Raw genomic sequence first — 17,447 nt, forward strand, 5'->3', positions numbered from 1 at the left:
TGTTTTCATGAAGAAAACGTGACAAACTAACAGAAAATGAAGATTTCTTTAGAACTTGAAATTCTGACTTCATTTCATGAAACCGACGCTTCCCCAATAATAGAACGACCTACCATTATAGGAAAATCTGTTTTCATGACGAAAACATGACAAACTATCACAAAATTAAGATTACTTTATAACTTGACATTTTGACTTCATTTCATGAAACCGGCGCTTCCCCTATAATAAAACGACCTACCATTATAGGAAAATGTCTTTTCATGAAGATATCATGACAAACTAACACGAAATGAAGATTTCTTTATAATTTGATATTCTAACTTCATTTCATGAAACCGGCACTTCCCCTAAAATGGAACGACCTACCATTATAGGAAAATGTGTTTTCATGAAGAAATCATGACAAACTAACACGAAATGAAGATTTCTTTATAACTTGAAATTCTGACTTCATTTCATGAAACCAGCGCTTCTCCTATAATAGAACGACCTACCATTATAGGAAAACTTGTTTTCATGAAGATATCATGACAGACTAGCACAAAATGAATATTTCTTTAGAACTTGAAATTCTGACTTCTTTTCATGAAACCGGCGCTTCCCCTATAATAGAACAATCTACCATTATAGGAAAATGTGTTTTCTTGAGGAAAACATTACAAACTAACGCAAAATTAAGATTTCTTTAGAACTTGAAATTCTGACTTCATGTCATGAAACCGGCACTTTCCCATATAATAGAACGACCTTCCATTGTAGGAAAATGTGTTTTCATGAAGAAATCATGACAAACTAACACGAAATGAAGATTTCTTTATAACTTGAAATTCTGACTTCATTTCATGAAACCAGCGCTTCTCCTATAATAGAACGACCTACCATTATAGGAAAACGTGTTTTCATGAAGATATCATGACAGACTAGCACAAAATGAATATTTCTTTAGAACTTGAAATTCTGACTTCTTTTCATGAAACCGGCGCTTCCCCTATAATAGAACAATCTACCATTATAGGAAAATGTGTTTTCATGAAGTAATCATGACAAACTAACACAAAATGAAGATTTCTCTATACCTTTAAATTCTAACTTCATTTCATGAAACCGGCGCTTCCCCTATAATAGAACGACCAACCATTATAGGAAAATGTCTTTTCATGAAGAAATCATGACAAACTAACACGAAATGAAGATTTCTTTATAATTTGATATTCTGACTTCATTTCATGAAATCGGCGCTTCCCCTGTAATAGAACGACCTACCATTATAGGAAAATGTGTTTTCATGAAGAAATCATGACAAACTAACACAAAATGAAGATTTCCTTATAATATGATATTCTGACTTCATTTCATGAAACCGGCGCTTCCCCTATAATAGAACGACCTACCATTATAGGAAAATGTCTTTTCATGAAGAAATCATGAAAAACTAACACGAAATGAAGATTTCTTTATAATTTGATATTCTGACTTCATTTCATGAAATCGGCGCTTCCCCTGTAATAGAACGACCTACCATTATAGGAAAGTGTGTTTTCATGAAGAAAACATGACAAACTAACACAAAATGAAGATTTCTCTATACCTTTAAATTCTGACTTCATTTCATGAAACCGGCGCTTCCCCTATAATAGAACGACCTACCATTAAAGGAAAATGTGTTTTCATGAAGAAAACATGACAAACTAACACAAAATGAAGATTTCTTTAGAACTTGAAATTCTGACTTCATGTCATGAAACCGGCACTTTCCCATAAAATAGAACGGCCTTCCATTATAGGAAAATGTGTTTTCATGAAGAAATCATGACAAACTAAAACGAAATGAAGATTTCTTTAGAACTTGAAATTCTGACTTCATTTCATGAAACCGGCGCTTCCCCTATAATAGAACAACCTACCATTATAGGAAAATGTGTTTTCATGAAGACATCATGACAAACTAACACAAAATGAAGATTTCTTTAGAACTTGAAATTCTGACTTCATTTCATAAAACCGGCGCTTCCACTATAATAGAACAACCTACCATTATAGGAAAACATGTTTTCATGAAGAAATCATGACAAACTAACACATAATGAAGTTTTCTTTATAACTTGAAATTTTGACAACATTTCATGAAACCGGCGCTTCCCCTATAATAGAACGACATACCATTATAGGAAAATGTGTTTTCATGAGGAAAACATGACAAACTAACACAAAATTAAGATTTCTTTAGAACTTGAGATTCTGACTTCATTTCATGAAACCGGCGCTTCCCCTATAATAGAACGACCTAGCATTATAGGAAAATGTGTTTTCAAAAAGAAAACATGACAAACTAACACGAAATTAAGATTTCTCTATAACTTTAAATTCTGACTTCATTTCATGAAACCGGCGCTTCCCCTATAATAGAACGACCTACCATTATAGGAAAATGTGTTTACATCAAGAAATCATGACAAACTAACACAAAATGAAGATTTCTCTATACCTTTAAATTCTGACTTCATTTCATGAATCCGGCGCTTCCCCTATAATAGAACGACCTACCATTATAGGAAAATTTCTTTTCATGAAGAAATCATGACTAACTAACACGAAATTAAGATTTCTTTATAATTTGATATTCTGACTTCATTTCATGAAACCGGCGCTTCCCCTATAATAGAACGATCTGCCATTAAAGGAAAATGTGTTTTCATGAAGAAAACATGACAAACTAACACAAAATGAAGATTTCTTTAGAACTTGAAATTCTGACTTCATGTCATGAAACCCGCACTTTCCCATAAAATAGAACGGCCTTCCATTATAGGAAAATGTGTTTTCATGAAGAAATCATGACAAACTAAAACGAAATGAAGATTTCTTTAGAACTTGAAATTCTGACTTCATTTCATGAAACCGGCGCTTCCCCTATAATAGAACGACCTACCATTATAGGAAAATGTGTTTTCATGAAGAAATCATGACAAACTAACACGAAATGAAGATTTCTCTATAACTTTAAATTCTGACTTCATTTCATGAAACCGGCGCTTCCCCTATAATAGAACGACCTACCATTATATGAAAATGTGTTTTCATGAAGAAATCATGAAAAACTAACACGAAATGAAGATTTCTTTAGAACTTGAAATTCTGACTTCATTTCATGAAGCCAGTGCTTCCCCAAAAATAGAACGACCTACCATTATAGGAAAATGTGTTTTCATGGAGAAATCATGACAAACTAACACAAAATGAAGATTTCTTTATATCCTGAAATTCTGACTTCATTTCATGAAACCGGCGCTTCCCCTATAATAGAACGACCTGCCATTATAGGAAAATGTGTTTTCATGAGGAAAACATTACAAACTAACACTAAATTAAGATTTCTTTAGAACTTGAAATTCTGACTTCATTTCATGAAGATAGCGCTTCCCCTATAATAGACCGACCTAACATTATAGGAAAATGTGTTTTCATGAAGAAATCATGACAAACTAACAGAAATGAAGATTTCTTTTGAACTTGAAATTCTGACTTCATTTCATGAAACCCGCGCTTCCCCTATAATAGAACTACCTACCATTATAGGAAAATGTGTTTTCATGAAGAAATCATGACAAACTAACACGAAATGAAGATTTCTTTATAATTTGAAATTCTGACTTCATTTCATGAAACCAACGCTTCCCCTATAATAGAACGAGCTACCATTATAGAAAAATGTGTTTTCATGAAGATATCATGACAGACTAACACGAAATGAAGATTCGTGTAGGGGTAAGTTGTTCGAAGATTTCGCTAGGGGTAAGTTGACGAAGTTTGCGGCTGTAAATCAAACGAAAATGTTTTGTCCATTTTGTGCAAATTATTCGAGCCAGTTGGCTCGCTTTTGTTGTTCTTGTGGGAAGTGTTTAGATTTTTTAAAAGAGACCGACCAGACAGAACAACAACCAGATGCACAGGTGATGTCTAATTTCCCCCTGCACTAAGCTTATGCTGATGTGAATTGGAGTTACCGTGAGTTTGTCCTTTGATTGGTTGATGCCCCATTCTGGGTTGTTTCCTGCCTTTGGCTCATAGCTTCTACAATAGACTCTGGACCCCCTGCAGCCCTTAATACGACAAGTTGGTACAGAAAATGGAGATCCATTTGGTGTTTAACTTCCCGTGCAACAAACTCATGTAGTTTACAGTAAACTAATTCTTTGTTTTTTATTTTCCTAGATAAACATAGGATTGGTGGCACAACATGGAAATGATTTAAAACCTGTAAGAGGGAAAACACTTCCATTATTTACAGACCCAGAGGTCGCAGCAGCTGATCTGCTGAAACTAGCTGTCCAGAAAATGAGAACATTTAACAAAGACATGGATGAAGGAAGATACGTCATTTTGTATCCAGATTGCTCAGAGGTGACCCATGTGCCTGGAACAGAAAGGCCATTCAGACTGAATGAATATGAAAAGGAAATAGGAAAGGCATATTGCAGGATCTCTTTTTTTATATGCCTAGAGAAAGTCTTTAGAGGAGGTTAGTTGATCTGATAACTAAGTTTTCCATACATATTTATATATTTTACTCTATTGTGATATAGATAGTAAAGTGTTGAATTTGTTTTTATTTTAACTGCAGTGGGTGTTGTGTCAGAGTCAGACTCTGATTCTGAAATTGTCATCACATCTAGGAGCACAACCGAATTCAATCAGGCGGACACTGTGGTGAGTTAACATGAAACAATTTAGAAAGGAGATGCACTGAGTGGTTGCATTGAATATCTTAACCGGGATTGTTCTGTGTATAATGCTGGCCATTATATGGTAAGTCTGTAGTTTAAAAATATTTGACTGTATTGTGCTTGAACAATAGGATTTACATCTTAATCTGCATTTTGTGTGATGCACATCCCTTATTTTGACTACTGTTCAGTTGTTTTATCTGTCAAAGACACTAACAACCTGTCACCTTTCACCATGCAACATTTAATTGATGATTGCATCTGTAAAAAGAGAAGAATGAAATAGACCAGGGGTGCCCAATACGTCGATCGCGATCGACCAGTAGATCACAAAGGTAGTGTGGGTAGATCACGCAACATTCAGAAAGGCTAACATCTAAAACAGTTTATCATCTATCCTCCCTTTGGCATTCGCCACTTGATTGATGTAAAGCAGGGCCAGTCTACTGTTGCTTAAAATTTTGTTACATTAGGTTACCATAACAATAACTTGGATCCCTTCTCTTCTAACGTATCGTGAAGATCCCACAGGTCACCACGCAGAAAACGCGAATGTATTGCGAGCAGCGTGACCCAGCTAGCCTTCCAATTTATATCTACTAAAAAAAGAAAGGGATATACAAAATGAGTGGAGGAACCGGACCAAATAAGGAACCATAAATGTACTGGATTGTATTGTGCTGTAAGGGGTCATGGAGTGATGGCTCACCAACATATACTGTATACTCAGTGTTTAAATGTAAAAAAAAAAAAAAAAAAAAAAACATTTAGCATTTTCAGTGTAGGTAGATCATTTTAACAGTTGCTCGCAAGCCAGAAAAGTGTGGGCACCCCTGATATACAGTAGACTATATAAATAATTCAGAATTGTATACTTTTCCCCTCAGGTTTTTGAACCCCATAACCAAAGTACACCCAATCAAAAAAACGGAAGATGACGTGTAAGTACTAATTTACAAAAATGTTAAACTGGTCATGTGATTAGGTCACATTTGGAACCCTTGAATTTATGTTGACACCAGAGTTCTGTCTCTGTGAACATGAAGCAGGAAATAGCATAAGAATACTGAGAAACATAACAAAATTATGTAGGTTATTATGGCTTACATTAGCTTTAAATTCTTTCTAACGCCATAAATCTTTGTTGCACTAAAGTAGTAATTTTAACTTGTTTCAGAGATGCAACGGGACATTCATCTACAATTCAGACTGGACAGGTATTGCAGTAAATGGTGCCTCATTTTCTTTGCTTTAAATTTGTTGTGTTGGACATTTAGGTTCTATTATGTCATTTAATTTTTCAGATAGTAATATCTGACACTGAGGATACTCTGGATCCACCTGCATACAATCAAGCTATGTCCACTTGCTATAGGTATGCAAAATATTGACAAAAATGTTATCTAACTTTGTAGAAGTTTTTAGATTAGATGGAAAAGAAACTGATAAGTTGTTTCAGCCATTTACTGCACATTAAGTTTTGTTCAAAAATAGAAAAGTGTGTACCGTCTGGCATTTGCACAAATGTAAGTCACTTGTTTAATTACAGGGAGGAGGTAAACATTACACTCACCGATATCATCACAAACCTGTCATGTCCTATTGATCATGGAAGAGTCAGCCGGTTCAACATTACAAAGTCAAACATTTGGGATGGAGCACTCAGAGGATTCAGACGTGCAACATATTCAGAAACCTGTGACATGCTGGTTCGATTTACCGACGATGCTGGTGTTTTTGAAGAAGGAATTGATACAGGTGGTCCTACACGAGAGTTTTTAACTCTACTAATGAACCACCTAAAAGACAGATCAATTTTTGATGGACCAGCAGGACACCGTTTCTTGGTCTACAATGCAAATGGTACGTATGGTGTTGGATGCTTGACCTGTACCTGTAAATAACATCACTGATATGTTTTGTTGCTTGAACAGTTCCAGAGATACTTTGCAACAACTCGCTGTCACACCCTGCTCCGTACGATCCCGATGTGTGCCACGCCCCCCTCATTACCTCGTGTTCAACCCTGATTGTGCTCGCCTGTGTCTTATTAAGTCTAGCTTGTCTTGTGTATTTAGTCCTCGTCTGAGTCAGTAGTCCCCAGTTCCGTCATTGTATTGTCTGTATTGTCCGTGGATGTCCGTCTTTTGGTTAATAAAACCAAGTTTGCCTGACTTCCTGGCTGCTCTCACCTGTTTCCACGGCTCGCTTCCCTGCCGTCCGCTGACACTCGCTGAGGTTAGTCTCGATTTCAGTGGATTATGGAACATATTTAAATTGTTCCAACACTTGTTGCTAAATATGTGGGAAACACTGGAAATAATAAAAACATTAAATAATAAAAAGCAAGTCAAGATTATCAAATCATAAATCACCCACAATTGTGAAATATAATTTTCATTTACAGCTGTCAGGGAGGATGAGTACTTCCTGGCAGGAAAGATGATTGCAGTATCAGTTGTGCATGGAGGTCCAGGCCCTCATTTCCTGTCAGAAGGTCTTGTACTGTACCTTGCAGGCCAGCCTTCATTCAAAGCAACAGTAAATGACATAACTGATGAAGAAATAGGGAAAGCTTTGCGGGAGGTAGGAAAAGTGTAAGGCTGTGGTCGGGCAGGGCATATTTATTAGTTTCTGCAATGCTTTGAGAGAATTTTTACTTCCTTTATCATATACATAGAGCAATAGCTGCATTTACTTTCTGTGATACCTAGCTATACCTACCTATAAGCTTAACCTTATATCCTGTATGTAATGAATTAGAAAATTAGGCAATGAGAACTGTATATACTGTGTCGACCGAGTGTATATGGCCTTTTTGGTTTTTGTGCTTTAGATTGAGAGTGCTGTTTCTGTGGATGATCTGCGAGAATGTACTATAAGACACAGCACAATGTTACAGACAGCTGGCTGTCTCAGATACGTGACTACTCTTGAGGAAAGGAGAACAATTGTGTCAGACTATCTCCGATGGTATATTATTGACCGCAACTCGTGTGTAATTGACAGGTAACATCTTAATCTTACAATTTTTGTTACTTTTATTATATTGTCCATATGCATACTATATTTCATTGGCACTATACAGCAATGTGACAGTGTGTTGTACTCTTTAGATTTAAAGATGGTCTTTCAGCCCTTCAGTTTTTGACTGCCCTGCAGCAGCATCCTACTTTGCTGGCCCCTGTCCTGTGCCACTCTGAAAAGAAGCTCACTGCTGTTGAACTTGAGAGACTTTTCAAACCTGACCTTAGTCCATCCGGGAGCAGCAGGAGACTTCGAGAAGGACAAACATTAAGCTATTGGGCAGACTATTTACTTGATTGTGAAGGTTTGTAGCAGAGATTGCATAATAAATTCCATTTAATAACTTGTTGGAAAAAAAGCAAGAAAATGCCAAGCTGTGCGTGAACAATTCTGTTTCCTTACAGAAGGCCAGGCTGCTGTGTGTGTGGAGGATGTTTTCATGTTTGCAACTGGGCTAACTTCACTTCCCCCAGCTGGATTGGAACCGCAGCCAAGGATTGAATTCCTGGACGATTCACCTTTCCCAATGGCAAACACATGTTCGAACACATTGAAATTACCATTCCTAGATTCATACGATGTATTTCAATCACGTATGGATTTTGGAATTCAAAATTCACCGGGTTTTGGCTGTTTGTAAACCATGTATCACTGGGTCCATTATGAGTACCATTATGCCATGCATATACACACACTTATGCACCTTTATACACTCATTTTTGCAATAATGGCCAGACCCAAGCATAGATTTGAGATAACTACATGTTTAGTTTCTGTTGTTGATTTATTGTATGGAGATGTAACACGCATTTGGACAGTTTCATTAAATTCTGAGATCTGAAAAAGGCATTTCATGAAAATAAAAACAATTCCAAATGAGCACTTGAAATATAGCTTGTTTATTTTCCATACTTACATAGTGTTTTATTTTACACTACGCATTATTTTTACTCCATTTCACACTTCACCATCTCTGTGACAATTTAGGTCAGATATAGGAGTTTTTGCACAAACGCAAATTGTTAAATATTCACAAACGCAAAAAGTTTATATTCATTCTCGAGACAGTATTTCATTAAGGTAATGTGTACAATTTTAGATTTTTCAGTAATTGGAATAATTATAGCTGAGCAATTTCTTTAAGACGTATATAGAGTTCTGAGGCAGACTCACAGTTCTCTGGCTTCTGTAGTTGACTGTGCTCCATAACAAAGTCCAAGTACTCCTGGATGTTTGGGTCACCACATGGATTCATTGACTGGTTTAACTCAGGGAATGTGTCCAGTTCTGTGCATTCGATGGTAAATCCACAGTCTCTAGAGCCAAATCTAGATTAAAGAATTGATTTGTATAATAGCATTTATTTACATTTAAATTATAAATAAAATAAAAATGGCTACAAGGAAGTAATTATATCACCCATCTATTACCTGTGTGGTAAGTAGTACAGTTCATTAGGCACTCCTCCAGGACCTGATGCAGTTCTAGAAGTGCGAATCCTGTGACTGTTCCACAGAATGATATATTCATCCAGATCCTTCTGTATGACATCAGTGAAGCAAAATCTTAGCAAACACTGATGTTCATGACTTCCATTAAAGAGTCCTGCATCTCTGAGGTCAGCAAATAACTCCATCCAGAACTGAGACCTATAACAATAATTAGGTTAAAATGTTTATTTTGATGGTCTACAATGAGTTTAAACATACTTTACAACACTTAAGTGGTGTTTTCAAGTACTTAGCTAATGAATTTAGGAACTTAATGGTAATGTTCAAGCAGTCAATCTGTGATTAAAACTTTAACACTACAATGAGGTAAAACTACAGGGCAACATTAAGAAAACCAAAATAGTTCATTAAAGCCACTTACCTTCCCCTTCTGAATATAGACCACCACGACTCAATTCGTTGATTGTTTGTGGATGAGCCATACATGTGGCTAGACATTCCCGAGTAGTAGTCAGTGTGATGGTGGCGTAGGGTACACTGAATTGCAGCCATAATGCCATTCTCCGTGCCGCAATCGGTCCGCAGTCTCATGGGGACAACGCCAAGGTTTCTCACGCAAGAGAGGAAATTGTGAGCAATCACTGATGGATTGTTATTTGTTGGTCCATATATGAGCCATAGTACTTTCCGTGAAAATCCATCTATGCATCCCGAAAGCGCCAAGCCAAATGGCTTTAGTTTGTCAAAACCATCAGCATGCCACATATAATTTGGCCCCATTGAGTGGTAGGTTCTTCTTACAAACCTTCTGCGTGCTCTCCTCTCGCATCCTTGAGAATTGAGCTCCCGGAGAAACACCATAACATCATCTCTCTTTACTCGTAGATTGTACTTTTGTTTCAGTACTTGCTAGCCAAAGAGTTGTCCGGGTCCACGAAGCTCCAACCTGATAGCACTCCTGACAGTGTTTGTAGAGGAATAATCCTTTCTACGATACAGTCCGGCTTCTTTAAGTTTAGTTTTAAGACACCGCAAACTAATGTTTACACCATGTAAAGAGTACATCATGTCAAAGACTATGTCGTAAGAGTGGCCTGCATTGAAATACCCTATACAAGAATGTATCACATCTGGTTCATCTGTCTGATCCGTTTCATTTAAAAAGTCTAAACACTTCCCACAAGAACAACAAAAGCGAGCCAACTGGCTCGAATAATTTCCACAAAATGGACAAAACATTTTCGTTTGATTTACAGCCGCAAACTTCGTCAACTTTCCCCTCGCGAAACCGCTTGATTGACACAAAAGGCAAGCAATAATTAGGCACTTCCTGTGCAGCGCGTACCTACCCTTTCCGTATGATTCTCCACTTGTAAACTTGTTTTGAGGACTGGTAAAAGTGTTTCTCATCTCGTAAATTTGTTTCGTCGCATGTATATTTATTTTGGAACTTGTACATTTGTTTCCGCGCTTGTAAATTTGTTTGGGCACTTGTAAGTGTGTTCGTTTTTGCTTGGCTTTGTTAATTTGTCTTGACTTTTGTAATTTTGTTTTCTGAAAAGTTAATTTGATTTGCCCTTATCGACCACCGTACTTCCCCAATAATAGAATGACCTACCATTATAGGAAAATGTGTTTTCATGAAGAAATCATGACAAAACTAACACAAAATGAAGATTTCTTTAGAACTTGAAATTCTGACTTCATTTCATGAAACCGACGCTTCCCCAATAATAGAACGACCTACCATTATATGAAAATGTGTTTTCATGAAGAAATCATGAAAAACTAACACGAAATGAAGATTTCTTTAGAACTTGAAATTCTGACTTCATTTCATGAAACCGGCGCTTCCCCAGTAATAGAACGACCTACCATTATAGGAAAATGTGTTTTCATGAAGAAATCATGACAAACTAACACGAAATGAAGATTTCTCTATAACTTGAAATTCTGACTTCATTTCATGAAACCGGCGCTTCCCCAATAATAGAATGACCTACCATTATAGGAAAATGTGTTTTCATGAAGAAATCATGACAAACTACAGATCTGGCCATTCAAATTGCACGCGGGAAGGAAAGTGATCTTTACGTGACACCGCAGTATTTCCCGTGAACACAGAAAATGCATTGACACAGGAAAGACATGATCAGTAGGGGGCAGTCATGTAACGCACTGAACTGAAGCGGCAGCGAACATCACCGTGAGCTACTGTACAGTAAAAGGCTCGTTTGAGATGAGCCAAATCTGCGCGGAATCGATGGGAAACGACTGGCTGAGCATTCTCTTCTAAAATGTTTTATTTTTTAATCTAATATCATGTCTTGTGTATCGTATTTATTTCCATATAAAAGCAACATAACTGAAACTATATCTTGTTTATCAGCAACACAGCACGTGATCGTGAATAACGCGATATCCGCATTTGATCTCGTAGGTATCTGTTCCGCTTCCAGAGCTCTGTTCCACTTTTTTAACTTGACATAGCAACCTGTTCATTATCAAAAATCGAATATAGTTAAAGGAACATATAAAACGTTGTACTGCTCAATTTAAATAGTCCATACAGTCTGTGCTTTAGGCCTGTAAGTGATTAGGCTGTGATTAGGCCTGTAAGTAGTATTTTTAACCAGCAGTAATTTAAAATAATATATTTGGCTATGCTAAATATATATATTTATGTCACACCCCGCTCCGTCCGCTCCCGATGTGTGCCACGCCCACCTCATTACCTCCTGTTTCGCCCTGATTGTTCTCACCTGTGGCTCGTTATCCGTGGCTTGTCTTTTGTATTTAGTCCTCGTCTGAGTCAGTCTTCCCCAGACTCGTCATTAATGTTGCCTGTTGTGATTCCCCGGTCCCATCTGTCTCGAATAAACCCTGTTTACCCGACTTCCTGGCTCCCGATCGCCTGCTTTCCAGCTCGCCTCTCCGCAACCGTGACAATTTACATCTGCATATTTATGCTGGGTTCATTCTCGAAAGAGCGGTGACTGACAGTGATATCGAAGCAATTGACGGGACAAAAATATTTTCCCCGTTAGTTCAATTTTGTATGTATTGGCAAAGTGATTATATTTAGTCTAATTTAGTTTAGTTTTTTTAGTTAATTTAGAAAAACGTTTGGAGCATTTTTTGATCGTTAAATATAAGGGGTATGTTGGGGTGTATTATTTCCTGTTAGAAAACATACATTTTAAAAGCTTGAATAATGGCAGCCCATCTATGTTCACCTGCATCATGACTTTGTCAGTTTGTGATAGCAGTCCCTCTTTGTTTTTGAGCAAATGTTCCAATATGCCGAAATGGACATATTCCCCACCATCAATTGTTTTCACCTCATGTGAATGTGATGTTTTGATTAAAGTTCTTGAACAAATTTCATACTGCTCCACCTTAGAATGTCTAAGACAGGGGTCATGTTGGTGACCCCTGGTCTAAGAGTGCCTAAAGAATTGTCATTTGTAAAAACATGACAACAGAAGTTCATCATGGTTGTGCCAATCAAAACATCCCTGAAAACTGCAATTTTTGTCTTCTATAGTAGATTATATGAAGGCCAGAAAGAAGGCTAAAAAGGCAGAGACAACTTCTTGTCTCAATTCTGACAGTGACAGAATACTAGGGAAGTCTAATCGAATAAGGCAGTGAGTCTCTGTTTTTGCATTGATTATTTGGGAACGCTTTATATTAACTGAATCTTCATAATGCCTTTATAATCCATTCATAGAACATTCAGTGCACATTCATAATGCATTCATAAGCAGCATCTAAGTATTCCGTAACACCCTAACAAATCTTATTTTGTAACAAGTTGATTTTCATTTTCACCAGACCAAACTCACGGTACTCAGAGTGCCAGTCTTCTGAAGAAGAAAACATTATCAAACCTCGGAGGCGTGCTGTACCCATTCCACCATCCCCCCCAGTCCCACCTTCTCCACCAACCCCACCAACTCCACAAGCCTCTTCAATGGTCAGCTTATCAAGAAGGCCTACAGTTACTCGTAAGTAGTGATGGCCAAAACGACGCTTCATGAACCATATGCAGTATGGTTTGCTTTGGGGTATGCTTTGAGCCCTTTTTTGAACAGAGCACCACCTAAAAAACATAGAGCCTACAAACAACTTTTCACATTTCAGGAGTAAATGCCATGCTTGCTATGCTTACTATTGTGATAGCACCATGAGCTTCTATATATAAAGTTATCACTTACTGTGTCAACAGCAACTGAACTGCACATAATAAGTCAGCTGGAACATCTTAAAGAAGAGGTGGCTGTTGTCAAGCAGCTGTTATTATCGCTGACAAATTGCACCTCTCCAGCTGCAGTCCTGCCAGAGGGCATATGTTTTCCACTGAACAACTTGCAGGACCTAGAAATGGTGGAAAATAGGCTTAAGGAGGAGGCCTGCTACAGGGAAATGGTACATTTGGTTTTCTCAGATGCCATGTTCCATCACAAGTTTATTACATTTTCCATTACAGTTTGCTGCTGTCTTGTGAATACACTAATATATTATTACCTCAATTTAGGTAAAGTATCTGGCAACAATTGGGGGTCCCAACCCATCTTCCAACACAAGACGCATCCTTTTGCGCATGCTAACCACCCCACTGGCCCTGCAGTTGTGCTGGCGGGGCTCTGGCCAGAAGGTGGCCTTTGGGGAGATGCTGGTCTGCAGAGCAGTCATAGGTACAGTATATAATGTTCATATGCAATTAGACCCTAAGAAGGAGAACAAAATCAAATCTTGAATTTAATTGTAAAGCCCAAATTACAGAATATTTTGTGACTAGGAAATACAGCATACAAGTTTTGTGTTTCAGATTACACTAGAAAATAAAGGCATGATGGTATTTCATAAAGAGATCAGCCTGGCAAGTTAACTTAAGATCAAGTTAAAATTTGAGTTCTGCTCCAAAGCTATTTTAAAGGCTCCACCTGTGACTTAACTAGACTAGACCTTTTGCAACTGACATTTTAGCTTACCCTAAAGCAGAGGTCACCAACTCTGGTCCTGGAAGGCTACTATCCAGTAAGTTTTCTACCCTACCTGGCTTCTGATGAGCTACACTAGTTCTCAGGTAAATACCAGGAGCAGGTGTGGCTCATCAGAAGTCAGGTAGGATAGTAAACTTACTGGATAGTAGCCTTCCAGGACCAGAGTTGGTGACCCCTGCCCTGAAGCCCTTTTCATCCATTCATCCAAAAAGTTGGAGTCATCCAAACTATGGAACCAGATTATCTAAACTCAGGAACTAAACTAGGAGCTAAAAGTTTCTTTTACATATTCCTGTTTCTGGAATCTGAAGTAGGGTAGGCAAATTACAAAAACAAAAAGTTTTTACAAATGAGGATATACTGTTCTCCCTACATGTTTTATACTCCTAGTACGTAATTAACGTAGTCAGTCAGCCAGCCAAACTCGAATTTCACGACCCAGGAATTGAGCGTCTTGCTCCTTTATTAACAATGCTGCATGACGGGTGAAATTTTACGAGTAAAACTGTAACACAGAAAAAAGAAAGAAAAGTTTTTTTTAGTTTTCGCATTAAAGCCAGTAAATAACTACAGTAGTATAACGTTAAAATAAAGTGCTGACACTAAATATTCATAAACACGATTATGATGCCAATGTGGTTGTCAATTAACATAAAACATTTTACAAGTTAGCGCTATCACAGCCGTTTAGTTACCTTCTATGCTAATAATCACAAATCGATCGAAACCATACATAAGAAACACATTCAGATCATTTACACATTATCATTCTAAGTAACAATAACCAAAACTTACAGTCATTGCTTTCGAAAGCGCTGGAAAAGTTTAAGATAAAGACAAACTTTCTAACAAGCACATCCCTGCCGCGCTTCACTCCAGGTTGCTTAAGGGCTAAGCTTATGCATCCCAGAACGCATTGCATGTCCAACCACCCCCCGTCAAAATGAAAGTCGCGCAAACAAGATCAAGTTGTATTGCTTTTAAACCTCAACAAAACATGAACTCCCATGAATTACCGCTAACTTTATAATTGAAGTTACCAAAAATCATCACAACACTTTTGAATCCGAGGGCAGAACAGAGGAAAAACACTGACTCACCATGTTATTTATAAATTATTTCACTCGATCACTCACAGGGCTCTCAGGGTTGTTCTCTAGCTCAATCAACTGCAGCTGTCTCTCTCTCAACAACAAAGCCCTGGGAAACTACGTAACACAAGTATATACTTTGCACTTGGACAACCTCTTTTTTTCTTTTTTTACATTAGCATTTCAGGTGTTCTTTTTTCTCAATTAGATGCTGTGACAAAAAGTAACCGGGCCACAGCCTCAGAGGCGGAATCTTCAATTAAAACATGGCTGCGGAATGCTAGAGACCGGGATGGAGGAAGGAGCAAAAGGACACTGAGAGGATTAATTGGTAACGCTTTACATTAAGTGCACCTTCATAATGCATTCATAGAACATGCAGTGCACCTTCATAATGCATTCATAGAACATTCATAAGCAGCATGCAAGTACACCTTAACATCCTAACATCCCTTAACAGCTTTAATATACATTGATAACAAACATTACATGATTATACAACTATAATGTTTGTTATTATTATATAATGTTTGTTATTAATGTATATTACAGTTGTTAAGGGATGTTAGGATGTTAAGGTATACATACATGATGTTTATGAATGTTTTATAAATCCTTAATGAATACATTATGAAGGTGTACTGAACGTTTTATGAATGCAATATAAAAGCATTATGAAGGTGCAGTTAATGTAAAGCGTTACCGATTAATTTAATATAGATTATGTATGGATGTAATGTTATGTGCTCATTGTTATGTTTAAAAAAATATATTTTGTACTCAATCCACATACTCAGTTTTGTATTCAGTTTTCAATGTTTTCTTCTTTTAACCTGTCTGTGAACAGATGTGTTTGAAACATATTACTTGTAGTTTATTACTGCTACTTTCAATAAGTGCAAATATTCTGCATACACTTTAATAATAATGTTCTGGTATACTGCCAGTATAGGACCAAACTAATTTAGTTATTTCTTAAAGACCCACAGAGCATGCCCACGGGGACACTGGAGCACTGTGGCTTCACAGCTTTCCTCCCTCCCAATGTCTCCACAGTAGGCCCACAGTTTGCCCACAGTATCCGCAGTACAACCCACGTACGTGTGTCCAGTGTGCCCACAGTTCGGCCACAGTATGCCCAATGTGCCTACAGTACACCCCACAGTGTGCCCACAGTATGCCCACAGGGGAGCATCCAGCAGGCCAAAAAATGCAGGGCATGTATACGTGTAGGCAGTGTGGGGCCCACACGTGCCCCGCATTTCACGCCGGTAATGGGGCCCACAGCGGGCTGCCCGCAGTGGCCCCACACGGGCCCCAAAGGGGCATGTTTGCTGGGAAGGAATTCTCTGAAGTCATGTGGATTTGTCTGACTGCCTGAAGAAGACAGAGAAAACATGTGATACTCTAGGGTCATGTTAAATATTGTGTTGAGAATGAACACAATATTGAAATCCGTACATACACTGTCTGAGAAATAGAGAGGTGGGGAAAGATGGCGAGTCGTGCACCAAGTGACCTGGTCTCGAAAAAGAACACAACTTCTGCAGTTTGGCAGTATTTCGGGTTTCGACCAAACGAGAAGGGAGAGGCGGTAAATACGAATTTAATTGATTCAGGTATTTTTATTTGGTTTACGTTAAAAACAATATTGGAAATTAGACTGGAAATAAGTTTTTGTTTAGGGCTATTGGTTTGCAATACTTTTTATAACATGGATATTTTTATGTTAACCCTTGGGAGTCGGCGGACCCGCCGGCGGGGACACTTGCATTTTTTTCTGGTAACCGTGAAAAGAACTTAAAATGCGTCATCATGTTTGATCATACACGTAAGTGTAGTACATAATTTTAATCTGTAAATGGTCTACTTTTATTCATGTATACTCACAATATCCACGAAACATTGTGCTTTTGTAAAATAATGAAAATAAACAGGGTGCGCTTTCAGCCGTCTCAGTCTCCGTGAAAATCTTTTTGAAACACGTCACTAAAATGAACTGAAACTCCGCGAATACTGCACAGACAAACATGAGAAATATATCTATAGAAAGCTTAACCCCCTGGGGCCTGAGGCCTTTTTTCCACTTTCGAGGTAGTCTGACATGCCTTGACATTTTAAAATATTTCACCTATCTAAAAA

General features: G+C 37.7%; 1 long non-coding RNA gene across 1 annotated transcript; it reads right to left on the reverse strand.

The window, feature by feature from the left end:
* Window positions 1-8,637: 8,637 nt before the first annotated feature.
* On the reverse strand, window positions 8,638-13,542 carry LOC140592699 (uncharacterized). Its single transcript, XR_011993107.1, has 2 exons — window positions 9,185-13,542; window positions 8,638-9,082 (listed from the first exon to the last, which is right to left on the reverse strand). It is a non-coding gene; the product is annotated as an uncharacterized lncRNA (long non-coding RNA).
* Between the last annotated feature and the right edge of the window lie 3,905 nt (window positions 13,543-17,447).

Source organism: Paramormyrops kingsleyae, chromosome 1, assembly GCF_048594095.1.
Source record: "Paramormyrops kingsleyae isolate MSU_618 chromosome 1, PKINGS_0.4, whole genome shotgun sequence".
In the NCBI taxonomy this organism is placed as follows: Eukaryota; Metazoa; Chordata; class Actinopteri; order Osteoglossiformes; family Mormyridae; genus Paramormyrops; species Paramormyrops kingsleyae.